This window comes from Lygodium microphyllum, chromosome 10 (genome assembly GCF_053477565.2).
Source record: "Lygodium microphyllum isolate KBCC chromosome 10, Lygodium_microphyllum_v1.1.10, whole genome shotgun sequence".
NCBI lineage: Eukaryota > Viridiplantae > Streptophyta > Polypodiopsida > Schizaeales > Lygodiaceae > Lygodium > Lygodium microphyllum.
The window spans coordinates 62,858,792-62,872,308 of record NC_141144.1 but is presented as its reverse complement, the minus strand read 5'-3'; positions in this window follow the sequence as shown (position 1 = coordinate 62,872,308).

Genomic DNA, 13,517 nt, shown 5'->3' with positions numbered 1-13,517 from the left:
GAGATATCGAGCTCCACTCGTGATATGCCAGGGTGACCGTTGTGCATTTATGTCACCGGCTTGTTAGCTGTAGATGCGGTTGGTACATTGCCCATGAATAATAGCTAGATGACAGCTATCCTTATCTACTCTAGTTCGTGGCTCAGTTAGTATGCCACCTTAGTTAGTTGAGTTTGGTTTGAGACCCATATATAGGTTTCTTCTATTTCTATGTACTAGAGTTCTTTTGGCTTACATAGCTAAGAAGAGGAAAACTGTTTTCAGCCTCCACCTGTGTGTGTATTCTCCCATTGTGCAAGCAAGAAAGCTACAAGTGAGACTCCTTCCTTCTCTCCCACAATCTTGACATGGTATCAGAGCCTTGTTCGTGGTAAGAAGCTCAAGAAAGCAAACCAAGTTCGCGGTGTTCTAGTAAGAGGACTAGTGTTGCTTTCATTTTTTCTGTTTTGGGAGCAAGTCTCTGCAGGTAGCACAGTCGGAAAGTGCAAGAATGCATTGTCTCAGATTGAGACGCCCTTCGCGGTGTAGCAAGAGAGCAGTATATGCTGCAGGAGAGGGCTTTAGCCCATGGTTGCTCTGTTTTTTTTATTTGAGGCCATTTCGGGGCCTATTTTGGAGGCGGAAGTTTTCTGCACACACTCAAGAAAAGGCCCTGTTTTATGTTGTGCGACCACTATTCTACAGGTCAGTGAAAAGTTACCGTAGAAATTGCATCGTATTCCTATGTGCAGAGACATTGGGAGTTATAGAATCATCCTTGTTGCCTGTTGATGCAAAATCGTCACTAGGAAGTAACTGTGTGGTCAAATACCACTTTCGTTAGTTTTGCAGATTTGCCCTTGTGAGGCTGAAGCTGTGTTTTTTTTACAGTGACAGAATTTTTTGCAGTGTTCTGTAATGGCGTCTGATTCTCTTTCACAGATTGTCACTGAAAAGCTTGACAAGAACAACTTCCAAGCATGGAAGTTTAGAATGACAAATTTCCTTATGGGAAAAGGATATTGGGAATTTATTGCAGGAAATGAAGAAGAACCAGTTCTTCCTTATGTTCCCAATCAACAGCAAATGCAGGCATTTAAAGCATGGCATGAGAGAGCCAGAAAAGTTATGTACTGGCTATCTATCAGTATTTCAGACTCTATGATTGTGCATATTCTAGATGCAAGTACGCCAAAGGAGACATGGGATACTTTGTCAAAAATGTGTAGCACAAATACGCAAGCTAGGAAAATGCACCTCAAGCAAGAGTTGCACAACGTGCAAAGAGAAAGTATGAGCATCAAATGACTACCACATGAAGGTGAAGAAGATTGCAGATGCACTTGCTTCCATTGGGTCGCCAGTGGAAGATGATGATTTAGTTTCCGTGACCTTGAATGGTCTAGGAAAGGATTATGCACAGTTCCGAACATCCATTTCCGTCCGTGAAAGATTTCCTGATTTTGAGGAGTTGATTACTCTTCTAATTTCTGAGGAGAAGAGAAATGGTGGTGCATCTTCTTCAGGAGGAACTTCAAAAGAAGCTGTCTTCTATTCAAATGCTGGAAGAGATAGAGGCAGAGGTAGAGGAGGCCGATTTGGAGGCCATAGTAGAAATCAGAATATGCAGCAAACTCAAGAAAACCAGTCCTATGGAGGAGGACGTGGTAACTCTAGAGGCAGGGGGAGCCAAAGAGATCGTGGTGGATGGCAAAGAGACCAAAATGCAAATAGCAATGTTGAATGCTACTAGTGTGGTAAAATGGGTCATATGGCTAAAGACTACTATAAAAAGCAGAATGACATCATGAATGGAAAATTACAACAAGAAAATTATGCATCTTCTAGTAGACAGGGTGATGACAGAAATGAGCATTTGTTTATGGTGCAGCACATGACCAATTCTGTTGACAAGTGCAGAAGAAAGCAACGATGTGTGGTATGTTGACTCAGGTGCATCAAACCACATGACAGGTCATGCAGAATGGATGCAGGATGCAAGGAAAATGGAAAAACCAAGATTTGTGGAGACTGGTGATGATACTGCACATCCTATTGTGCAAATTGGAAAATTTCCTTTGTCTATGCAGGATGGGAAAAAGAAATACCTGTCGGATGTATTTCATGTCCCGAATATCACCAATAACCTAGTTTTTGTTGGTCAAATGGTTGAGCAGGGCTTGCAGGTCAGATTTAATTCTCATGGATGCTTTGTTGAGGATATGAAAAGTAAAAGTTGCTTGATAGCAAAAGGAAAGAAGAAGGGCAGAATGTTTACGTTGGATGCAGACATGCCTGAATTGAGTGCAGCAATGTTTGCATATGGGACCGGTGTAGTTGTAGATATTGATATCTGGCATAAACGCATTGGTCATGTTAATGTACAGCGACTTAAATCAATGCAAGCCCAAAATATTGTTGCAGGATTGTCTAAATTCAAGGTTGCAGAAATGCATAAGGTATGTGAAGCCTATCAGTTTGGAAAACAGGCAAGGAAACTATTTCCTAGACATGTTCAAGAGAGTAAGAAGCCATTGGAATTAATCCACTCTGATGTATGGACTACTAAAGCTGCATCTCTTGGAGGCTGTCATCATTTTGTCACTTTTATTGATGACTATAGCAGAAAAATTTGGGTGTATTTTATGAAAAAGAAAAGTGAAGTTTTTGGGCATTTCAAAAGTCTTAAAGCTATGGTTGAAAAAGAAACAGGCCTGCAAATAAAATGCCTAAGATCAGATGGAGGGGGAGAGTACCTCTCAAATGAGTTTGCAAGGTTTTTGCCGGAGCATGGCATAAAGCAGCAATATTCATGCAGTCATACCCCATAACAAAATGGAATTGCAGAAAGGAAAAACAGGCATATTGGAGAGGTATCTCGTGCCATGCTAAATGAAAAAGACTTGCCAGATGTTTACTGGGCTGAAGCAGTTGCTACAGCAGTCTACATAATGAACAGGACTCCCACTGCAGCAATACATGGGATGACTCCAGAGGAGAGGTATACTGGTAGGAAACCAGATATTTCTCATTTGAAGATTTTTTGTTGTATTGCCTATGTTCATGTGCCAGATGAGTTGAGATCCAAGTTGGATCCAAAAGCTGAGAAGTGCATCTTTATTGGTTACTCTCTGTAGGCAGAAAGGGTATAGATGCTATAACCCTTCTACTCGTAAGTTTACAATGAGCAAAAATGTTGTTTTTGATGAGATGAGTAGCTGGTATAAACCAATAAATGTGATTGATGATGTAGATGCACAAAATGGTAATGTTGCACAGAATTCACAGCAGCAATCACAAAATATTAGTGGACCTGGAGTGTCCTCTAGCAGTGGTTCACATTCTTCGCCATGGACAGGTAGATTGAGATCAGGAGAATCTCCTCAAAACAATGCAGATAGTGGTACACAGGTTTCACGAAAAGGAAAAGAGAAGGTAGATCAGCCCATGTTTGATGTGAATGCAGGTCACTCTTATGTGGATGGTGAATCCAGTGGCTCAGAACAGAGCATTGATTATGAGTTGGGTATTCCTTCTATTGTTACACCTGGAGTAAGAAAGACCAGGGATATTTTGAGAGCACCTGGGAGTGAACCTACTTTGCGCAGGTCTACCAGGTATCCTGTGGATAGGCTGAAATATGATGGATTTACAGCCATTCACTATGCCTATATGGTCAAAGTGATACAGGAACCAAAACCCACTTCTTTTGAGCAAGCCATGGGAAAAGAAAAATGGGAGAAAGCCATGGATGAAGAAATGGATGCCTTGGAAGCAAATGCTACATGGGAATTGGTACCTTTGCCTAAAGATAAGAATGCAATTGGTTGTAAGTGGGTTTATAAGGTGAAGCACAATGCAGATGGTTTTGTGAACAGATACAAGGCAAGATTAGTAGTCAAGGGGTATGCACAAACATATTGCATTGATTATGAAGAAACATTCAGTCCGGTTGCAAGGATGGCAACCGTAAAAGCAGTCATTGCTATGGCTGCATCAAAGGACCAGTAAAGAATGCCTTCTTGCATGGTGATTTGCAAGAAGAGGTATATATAGAGAAACCACCAGGTTATGTGCATGCTGTTCATCCTGAGTTTGTTTGTAGGTTGAAGAAAGCCTTGTATGGCTTGAAGCAAGCACCTAGAGCATGGTCTGACAAGATAGGACAGTATCTTGTCACTATTGGCTTTTAGATTTCTAAGGCAGATTTCTCACTTTATGTGAGAAAAACAGAGAAATGTATTATGCTACTTGTTATTTATGTTGATGATTTAATTATGACAGGTGACAGTGATGAAGATATCCTTCATGTGAAAATGCTATTGAAGCAGAAGTTTGAGATGAAGGATTTGGGAGAGCTGCGTTATTTCTTGGGCATTGAGGTGATTAGATCACCAAGTGGGATACGGCTCTTGCAAAGGCAGTATGGATTGGACATGCTGTCCAAATATGGGATGACAGGCTGTAAGCCTATTTCAGTTCCTTTGGAGTAGAATGTGAAGCTGAGCGGCGCAGATGCAGGTGAGCTTCTGGAAGACCCTACTATGTATAGACGTATAGTAGGAAGTTTGATTTATATGACTATTACCAGGCCAGATTTGAGCTATGATATTGGATTGGTAAGTTAGTTTATGCAGGCTCCAAGGAAACCGCATTTGGATGCGGCTAGACGCATACTCAGGTATGTGAAGTCCACATTGCAGTATGGACTACTTTATGAGACTGGGATTCAAATACAGTTGTATGGATACACTGATGCTGATTAGGCTAGTAGTATTTCTGATAGACGATCTACCAGTGGATATGTGTTCCCTTTTGGGAGTGTTGCAGTCACTTGGAGCAGCAAGAAACAGCCTACAGTTGTCTTGTCGAGCACAGAGGCTGAGTACAGGGGCGCAGCAATGGCTGCATGTGAGGTAGCTTGGTTGCATAAGCTACTTTATGATATGCATCAATCTACAGATGGGCCACTTGTCATTTATTGTGACAACATGAGTAGTATACACTTGGCAAATAACCCAGTCTATCATGCTAGAACAAAGCACATTGAGGTGCATTATCACTATGTGCGGGAGAGGGTTTTACTAGGTCTTATTGATCTAGTTTATGTCTGATGCCAGGAGGCATATTTCACGGTGAATTCCGTGCCACGGTGGATTCCATGAGGTTTTATGGTGGATTCCGTAAACTTTGATGACCGGGGCTCATACACAAAGTGGATTCTTTGTGCGAGAAGTTGATAGGGATGCTGTTCTTTTCGGGTGTTTCATTAATTTAGTGTGTACATGGGTGATTCCATAGCGGGTGATTCCGCAAAATGCATATTACATTAATAAATGTTTATGAGTTTAGAGTGCGCACTCGTAATAAATTAAGGTTAGGATTGATTTCTAACTAGTTGATTTATTTATGTAGCTGAAGACTACTAGGTATTCACTTTTGTCGGTTTAATTGTATTATTTTACTAACGATTGTGAATGCTTCAGTTGATGTGTAGAGATAGCAGCAGTGGCGGAGGAAAGCATTGGAGGATAGCAAGTATTCGATTTATTGATTATATTTTGATGGGCACATACCTTAGGCATGGCGCCTATATTTTGTCACGCCTATTTATTGAGGCATTGGATATTTATTATTATTTTGTATGCGTATGGGCGCACGATTATGTTATTTGTGCTTGGACATTATATTGGGCATGCTAGACTCTTTGGGCACTGCCTATTAGCTTTATTTCTATTTTGTGCTAAAGCAAACTCAAAAGCTAAAAGCTTGCTATTTTGTAATTTGGACTATTATTTGAGCTTGAAGATGAATAATACATAAAATACATGCTTTGTGGAGCGATCACACAAGGCATGGGGGGAGATTGCTCCTTGGTCTCTTGTTCATGTCGTTCATGCTTTTTACATTGAATTTTGTGCAAAAAGTAGAGTTCTATTGTTCTTGGGGACCTTCCGGCATTCACTATGCGAGTGTACAACATCTGATCTGCACACCAGTGGTATCAGAGCGAAGCTGAGATCAAGAGCTTCCAATCGCTACCCATCTTGTGTGAAGCCGGAGCTCCTGGAACGATCGAGCTCTACGGTCAATCTCGTCGCGAACGGTCGATACGAGTGGATTCCTGGCAATCAAGAACCTCTGTTTCCATCTTCAGACTGCGAAGGACCAGCTGGCAGAGGCGGAGGACCACTCCTATCTCTTCTTCTTCAAGTCGTCAAGAACAGAGATAAGCCATATTCTTTGCCAAGCTTTAAAGCTTCAATCTTTAAGTTACAAAGCTTAGTATTAAGCTTTAATAAGCTTAATATCTTAAAATTCATCTCGAACGGCGTCAGTATGTACTCGCCGAGATCGAATGCGTCGACAGCATGCCGTGATACCTCAAAATTGAATTGGGCTTATTAAGCCTTAAGATACACTACTAAGCTAAGTCATTTAAGCCACAGGTCACACCAGAGCAATCAGATTCTGCAAGTTCTTTCAAGTCAAGTTCTGCAAGTCAGATAAAGCAACCAAGTTCTGCAAGTCTACAAACTCTGCAAGTCACATAAGTCCGGTACTCTGCAAGTCTGACAAGTCGTCTGAAGTCAAAACTGACTTCTGTTCAAAACTCATAGAAGGACTGTTCCTACGCAGAAACTCTGAACTGCAAAGTTGTTCATTGGAAGGTACTCTACGCATACGCAGGTTTGTTGAAGCATTTTTAGCATACGAAGAAGGATAAAACGCAGATTTTTCAAAGATTGTGAAAGCAACACCCAAAAATATATAAGCCTTGTATTCCCGAACTTGAGCTACGCTCATCCCGCTAACTTGATTTTGAGAGTGAGAGGTCTTTTGAGTTTTGCAGGATGACGGAATCACATATGGATGATTTAATGGCTGAAGGCGACCTACCTGAACCTACGATGGAGCAAAAGCTGGACTTAATTATGATGCAATTGGATGAAGAATGACGAGCTAGGCAAGCATTGCAAGTTCAATTGGCTAATTTACAAAGATCGACTACCGACAAAGAGGAACCTCAATCTGAAGATATTATCTGACGTACCATCGACGCGACTCTCGAAGCTCAAACTATCCACAAGGAATCAAAGATAAGTAAAAGAAATTTCAAATTTCGTACTTTCAATGGCACTCGAGAGGGAAAAACTGTTATTGCATTCATAGTCAGTTTGACGACTACTTTCATGAGGAAACCTATGCAGAAAAAGATAAAATCAAGTGTGTCACTAATCATTTAGTGGATAGAGGATCTCTTTGGTGGACTGTGGTATGCAAGAGTATAGATTGTTCCACTACCTGGGAGAATTTCAAGAAGAAGTTTATGCAGAATATCCTTCCTCCACAATTTCATGAGAAAGCCATAAAGCAATGGGACCTTCTTCAGCAACAACGGGATCGTGAGCCTATTCCTCAGTACACAGAGTGTTTTTGGAATGCATTACTCCAGTTACGCATGCTTGAAGACGTACCTGAAGCGACACACAAGCGCAAGTATATGTCTGGACTCCTTGGGCATTATTACGCTGAAGTTAATATGTTCAAGCCTGCTACTCTTGAAGACGCCATTTCACTAGCTCACGACACTAAAGACAAGCTGCGAGGTAGAGACAGACGTCCACAGTAATTCCAAGCCAATGGTAACTATGGATCTAAGCAATTCAACTCAAATTTTAGAAGATTTAATCAAGATCGTTTTACTTCATCATCTTTCCGTAAGAATTGGGCAAAACCTCATGCTTTACCATCCAATGTCAATCAAAACCCCAAGCCTATTCCACAGCCAAATCCTAATGTCCCTAGACTTCCTGCCATTGCAAACAATGTAACCAAAGCCAAGCCTATAGTATGTTATAAATGCCACTAGCCTGGACATCTAGCAGCAAATTGCCATTCGAAGAAGCCACCTATCCATATCAACTACCTTGGAGCAATGGAAGATGACGAACATGAAGATATGCCTGATTTCACGGAAGATGAGGACGACATTACTACTCCTTCAGATACTTTACAAGGTATGCCAACTCCACATTCTTTATTGACTATGAAATGTTTAGTGCATGGAAAGGAAAAGATTATTTTGCATGATGACAATAGTACTCATGATTTTATTTCAGCAATGCTAGTAAAAGAATTGAAGTTACAGACTGTACCTACGCATTATCGCATTAAAGCAGCATTCTTAGGCACTAGGTATAATGGTACACAGGAAGTGCATGACTTAGAGATTCAAATTGGTCAATACACTGAAAGAAGAAATTTTCTAGTTGTTCCATTACAGTCGAGTGACATTATTTTAGGTATGCCTTGGCGTCATCAGCTGTAAGATCAATGTAAAGAATAGGTATCCAATTCCTAGAGTCGATGACCTTATGATAAACTGCAAGGATCTGCTATATTTAGTAAAATAGACCTTAAATCTGGTTATCATCAAGTGAGACTAGATAAGTCTGACATATTCAAGACCGCATTTAGGACACAGTTTGGTCATTATGAATTTTTAGTGATGCCTTTCGGATTGACTAATGCACCTACTACATTTAGTAGAATGATGAATCGTATATTTTTAAAATATCAGTATTGTGTTATTGTCTTCTTTGATGATATTCTGGTGTTTAGTCAAAATGAGAAAGAACATAATGAGATTTGTCATTGGTTTTCCTGTTATTAAAAGATAATCAACTGTATGCAAATCCTGAAAAGAGTGAATTCTTTAAAACAGAAATTGAGTATTTAGGTCATATTGTATCATCTGATGGAATTAAAGTTGACCCTAAGAAAATAGATGCAATATTGAATTGGCCTATACCTAAAAATGTGCATGCATGAGTTACGATCATTCCTAGGTCTTGCTAGTTTTTATAGAAAGTTTGTGCGTAATTTTTCATTACTTGCTTTACCATTAACTAAACTTCTGAAGAAAGGTATTGTCTATCATTGGTCCAAAAATCAACAGAAATCCTTTAACTTATTGAAACATGCATTAACCCATGCTCCTGTACTACAGTTGCCTAATTTTAATAGACCATTCTTTTTAGTAGTGACTGATGCTAGTGGATCTGGAATAGGAGCCGTACTTATGCAGCACAATCATCCCATAGCCTATTCCAGTTGTAAGCTGAAACCCTCTGAACTGAAATATTCCACATATGACAAAGAATTATTAGCTGTTGCACAAGCCTTAAGACAGTGGAAACACTACTTAATGGGTTCAGAATTTATGATTAAGACTGACCAGCAAAGTATTAGACATTTACTTAGCCAACCCCAAATATCTAACCAACATATCAAATGGGCATCCTTTATTCAGAGTTTTCATCATATCATTCAATATCAACCCGGTAAAGAAAATATAGTGGCTGATGCATTAAGTAGAAGACCTGCCATTCATAATATTTCTGTTATATCTTTGATTCTTTGATTGCTATGAAAGATATTTATCATCAAGACATTACTTTTCATGCTGATTGGAATAAATTAGTTCAAAATAACTTGATTCCTATTGATTCACTATCTTATAACGATGGATTTATGTTTTATGAAAAGAGATTGTGTGTTACAGTTCCATTCCGATCTTTTGTTTTGAATGAAATTCATTGTCCTCCATATCAAGGTCATAGAGGTATCATATCTACTTTACGTACATTAACTGAAGATTTTTATTGGCCACATATGGACACTGATGTATCTAACTTTGTTTCTGAATGTTTTATTTTGTCAAAGAGTTAAGAGACATCATGGTAAACAGTATGGATTAATTATGCCTTTATCTATTCCATCTAGACCATGGGAACAAATTTCTATGGATTTTATTATTGGTTTACCTAATACTAAATTTAACCATGATATGATTTGGACAGTAGTAGAGAGGTTTAGTAAACAAGCATATTTCATTCCATGTAAGAAAACTTTAACAGCATCACAGGTAGCACAATTGTTTTTGAAATTTATTTTCACTAACCATGGATTACCAAAAGTTATTATTTCTAATCGTGATTCTAGATTTTGTAACAACTTTTGGATTACTTTATTTGCTAACCTTGGCACAAAGATTGATTTCTCATCTACATTTCATCCTGAAACTAATGGACAAACAGAAGCCACTAATAGCACTATTCTAGATCTTTTATGTACTTATACTATTTCTAAACCTCAGACATGGGATACACATTTACATTTATTACAGTTTGCATATAACAATACACCACACACATCTACAAAGAAAGCACCATTTAAAGTGATTTATGGTTATAGATTGTCTACACCCGTTGCATCTTTGTCAAATAGAATTCAGAGTGCTGATGATATTGCTAGTATGCATAATACTATTTTTGATGAAGTTAAAGCCATAATTGCTAAAGCCCAGCAATCATATACCAAACAAGCCAATAAGAAAAGACAAGCAATGAATTTCAAAGTTGATGACTATGTTTGGTTGAGAATAGAAAAGCGTAGACTACAAAGTGTAGATAGACATCCAGTTGTCAAATTAGCCCCTAGATTCTATGGACCATTTAGGATCATTCATAAAATTAATGACAATGCATTCAAGTTAGAATTACCACTTCATTGGAAAATTCACAACACATTTGACATTAGTTTATTAAGACCATTTAGAGGCCAATTACCTGTACACCCTGTTTATGAAAACCCACCTTTGTTAGAGGAAGAGACTGAAATACTTGAACCTGAAGCTATCATAGATACTGATTTTACGACCACTAGAACTGGCCGAAGATATTCTAGATATCTAGTTAAATTTAAGAACCATCCTGTAGAGGAAGCACAATGGATGCACGCTAGAGACTTAAATGCTTTCCCCGCTCTGTTAGCTTCACATTGAGCTAATAGAAATTGAGGTCAATTGCTATCCCACCCCAGGGGTATGATGCCAGGAGGCATATTTCACAGTGGATTCCGTGCCACGGTGGATTCCGTGCCACGGTGGATTCCGTGAGGTTTTATGGTGCACAAAGTGGATTCTTTGTGCAAGAAGTTGATGGGGACGCCTGTCCTTTTCGGGCGTTTCATTAATTTAGTGTGTACATGGGTGATTCCATAGCGGGTGATTCCGCAAAATGCATATTAAATTAATAAACGTTTATAAGTTTAGAGTGCGCACTCGTAATAAATTAAGGTTAGGATTGATTTCTAACTAGTTGATTTATTTATGTAGCTGAAGACTGCTAGGTATTCACTTTTGTCGGTTTAATTTTATTATTTTACTAACGATTGTGAATGCTTCAGTTGATGTGTAGAGATAGCAGCAGTGGCGGAGGAAAGCATTGGAGGATAGCGAGTATTCGATTTATTGATTATATTTTGATGGGCGCATACCTTAAGCATGGCGCCTATATTTTGTCATGCCTATTTATAGAGGCGTTGGATATTTATTATTATTTTGTATGCATATGGGCGCACGATTATGTTATTTGTACTTGGACATTGTATTGGGCATGCCAGACTCTTTGGGCACCGCCCATTAGCTTTATTTCTATTTCGTGCTAAAGCAAACTCAAAAGCTAAAAGCTTGCTATTTTGTAATTTTGGCTATTATTTGAGCTTGAAGATGAATAATACATAAAATACATGCTTTGTGGAGCGCTCACACAAGGCATGGGGGGAGATTGCACCCAATTGGTCTCTTGTTCATGTCGTTCATGCTTTTTACATTGAATTTTGTGCAAAAAGTAGAGTTCTATTGTTCTTGGGGACCTTCCGGCATTCACTACGCGAGCGTACAGCATCCGATCTGCGCACCAATGTCAACACAGAGGATCGGGTAGCTGACATATTCACGAAGGCATTGGGCGCAAAGAAGCTGCGCAAGTTCAGAAACCTGCTTGGTGTGTAGGGATTGGGATTGAGCTCGAGGGGAAGTGTTGAGATATCGAGCTCCACTCGTGATATGCCAGGGTGACCGTTGTGCATTTATGTCACCGACTTGTTAGCTATAGATGCGGTTGGTACACCACCCATGAATAATAGCTAGATGACAGCTATCCTTATCTACTCTAGTTCGTGCCTCAGTTAGTATGCCACCTTAGTTAGTTGAGTTTGGTTTGAGACCCATATATAGGGTTCTTCTATTTCTATATACTAGAGTTCTTTTGGCTTACACAACTAAGAAGAGGAAAACTGTTTTCAACCTCCACCTGTGTGTGTATTCCCCCATTGTGCAAGCAAGAAAGCTACAAGTGAGACTCCTTCCTTCTCTCCCACAATCTTGACAACCACCACACAAGAAGATAATCTAGCAACTGGTGTTTGTAAATACATAAGATAAATTCAATGCATTAAAGCAATCAAAATGTTTTAAGGGAACCAAAACATGGACCACAAGCGAACTTACACTAATACAAGTCAAAGAACAACAAAGTAGAATTACCAAGATAGCCAACTAGGAAACACTGAAAATGGCTAGTTAATGAAGTAGGTAAATGCATCATAAACAAGTTCACAAAACATAATCATTAAGTTGCTTTAAATGCATGGTGTATTTTGTTACCCTTAGAGCTCTAGGTGTCCGATTTTCTTTTATTTGTACCATTGGCACACTCCAAAGTGGATTATGACAAAAACATTGGTATGTTGCAGATAATGAAGCAACTTTCGTGTTTGCAAACATATAAGATATAATCGAACCATTAAAGTAATCAAAATGTTTCAAAGGAAATAAAGTAATCAAAACATATAAGATGTAATCGAACCATTAAGAGAACATTAACGCAACTTTTTTTCCTTGATAGATTTTTAAGCTTGAACCCACAAAGGTTGAAAACCTAGAACGGATATGCTCTACAACATTAAGATTGAAAACCTAGAGAGGACATGCCTTACAAATTTTGGAAATGTCCCTACCATGTAAAAACTCTAGTGTATAACCATCCCCATAGAAAATAAATGAAAGAAGATAAGAGGCAATTTTTAAAAAGAGTAATTTGCACAGTTGCTTATCTTTCTAGTTGAAATTAAAAGGATTTGCAAGTGAAACTCCTACCATGTAAGAACCATATATATATATATATATATATATATATATATATATATATATATATATATATATATATATATATATAATACATTAAGACAAGATGCTTCATCCTCTACTAGTTATTGTGTAAGAACGAGGGATTTGTCAATGTAAAATTCCTAGTTTTGCATAGTTTATGATGTAGCCCTTCTACATTAACATACCTAGGCAACGGGGCTATAGCTCAATCAATTTGAGCACATAGGTGTATCACCTCAAAATTAATCTATTAACTTAAACTTACACTTACCTTTAAGTGGAAAGGATATCAAAAGTAGTTTGAGACATTGAGATATTAAAACCTGCACAAGCTCTACAACACCCTCCTAGTCTTTCTAGGTGTAATGGGAGCTCATGCTCAACCGCCAAAACCCATGGATCGCTTATTCCTTCAAGAATTTCAAGCAAGCACCTATGGCTATCTCTCACCTAGCCGATGCACCTTCGATCCGATCAGGTTGTAGTGAGCTTACCTTGATGCCCAAACGAGTTGCCTCCT